General features: G+C 38.6%; 1 non-coding gene across 1 annotated transcript; it reads left to right on the top strand.

Moving 5' to 3' along the window:
- The first annotated feature begins 1,087 nt into the window (after positions 1–1,087).
- Positions 1,088–1,190, top strand: LOC115517335. Its single transcript, XR_003969799.1, has one exon. It is a non-coding gene; the product is annotated as a U6 spliceosomal RNA (small nuclear RNA).
- The last annotated feature ends 516 nt before the right edge of the window (positions 1,191–1,706 follow it).

Below are 1,706 nucleotides of genomic sequence, written 5' to 3'. Positions count from 1 at the left end.
ACCCCACCAAACCACCATTTTTTACTGAAATATTCAAATGAATACATTAGCTAAATTTCCCTTTCTATCTTTGCCACCACATCTAAACTGTTACAATGGCCAGCACTGCACCTAGTACGCTGGGCACTTAACAGGCACCTAATTCAAACAGGTATGATGACTACAAAAGAAGAAATGGGGCCTAGTCACGAGGCCCAGCAGTGCTGGGGCCAGATGCCTGGCTTCCAATCCTAGAACCAACTCTCACAAACCATCTGGGTCAACAAGTTACTCAGGCTTCTCGGCCCCGACTGCCTTATCTATAACAAGGACGATACGTTCTTTTTGCCTATGAGTTGCAAAGATTAAAGCGTGCCCTATATGTTAAGTACTTCTAACAGGACCTGGCTCCTAGTATACACACAATAAATGTTAACCATCACTATTACCCCTTCTCCAAATGGGGTCATTGAGGCTCATAGAGGTTAAGTAACTCATCCCAGTTTCCCAGCCAGTAAGTAATAAAATGGTCTCAAAAGGTCTAATTTAAATAACATGGTTATAATTTATCTTTTATGCTCTTTTAGAATATGGGATAAATATTATTAGTGCTCACCCCTATTGGATTCTCCTTCACTTCTCGAATGCACAGCAGACTACACTTTCCAGCCTCCTCACGATTTCACAGGGCGATGCTACCAATCCTGGCTGAGGAAAGGTGAGCGGATAAGCTGTCAGTGAAAAGCCCAGAAGGATGCTCCATTCTCCCTCTTATGAGGCTGTCCAACCCAACCAAAGGTCCAGAGGTTGAGGCTCCACCGTCAAGGGCTCCGAGAGACTAAGTGGAGCAACCCACCCACACACAACCACCACCACTCAAGAAGAGCCAGAAATAAAATAAACACTCATGTTCAGTCACTGAGATTTGGGGGCTAGCCTATCTCAACAAGTAGACCAAATCTCCAAAGTTGTATAACAAGAGCATTGGCTTAGTATTGCATTTAATTAATATGACATTATTCCAGTAATTGGTAATTTGTGGTGGAGGGCGGAGTCATCTGACATAATGGTGTTATGATGAGCCAGAAGAAAAAGTTCATGAACATGCTTGCTTTGGTAGCACATATACTAAAATTGGAACAATGCAGAGAAGATTAGCATGGCCCCCGTGCAAGGATGATGTGCAAATTCATGAAGCTTCCATATTTTTAAGAGATGCATAAATATGGAGAGCAAACAGTTACTGGAGGGGGTGTGGGAGGGGGGATGGGCTAAATGGGTAAGGGGCACTAAGGAATCTACTCTTGAAATCATTGTTGCACTATACGTTAATTAATTTGGATGTAAATTTTAAAAAAAATTTTTAAAAATATATAATTCCGTGCAGTAAAAAAAAACATAAAATAGAAAAAAGTTCATGAACATTGTTCTACAGCTTAATTTTCTATTACACATAATAATCATGCTGCAAACCTACAGGACAAAGATAAATATAAATTTTAGGAATAAAGTAGCTCATAATTTTAGTATTTTAGAAAGTCTTATATTGTTGCTTCACATTTTCTTCAGGATATCAGGGAAAAATCTATTGTGAAAATTATCATAGTCTTTTGGGTTTTCAAAAGAAAAAATTGGTTTTATTTTCCCTAGACCTACAACATTTGAATAGAAAAATTTGAATCTTAAAAATACATTTATCTTCTATAGACAGGGTTAAGAAAATGAAA

The sequence above is a fragment of the Lynx canadensis genome, chromosome B3 (genome assembly GCF_007474595.2).
Source record: "Lynx canadensis isolate LIC74 chromosome B3, mLynCan4.pri.v2, whole genome shotgun sequence".
Classification (NCBI taxonomy): domain Eukaryota; kingdom Metazoa; phylum Chordata; class Mammalia; order Carnivora; family Felidae; genus Lynx; species Lynx canadensis.
Note: the sequence above shows the minus strand (reverse complement) of the source record. Positions and strands in the feature narration are given on the sequence as shown.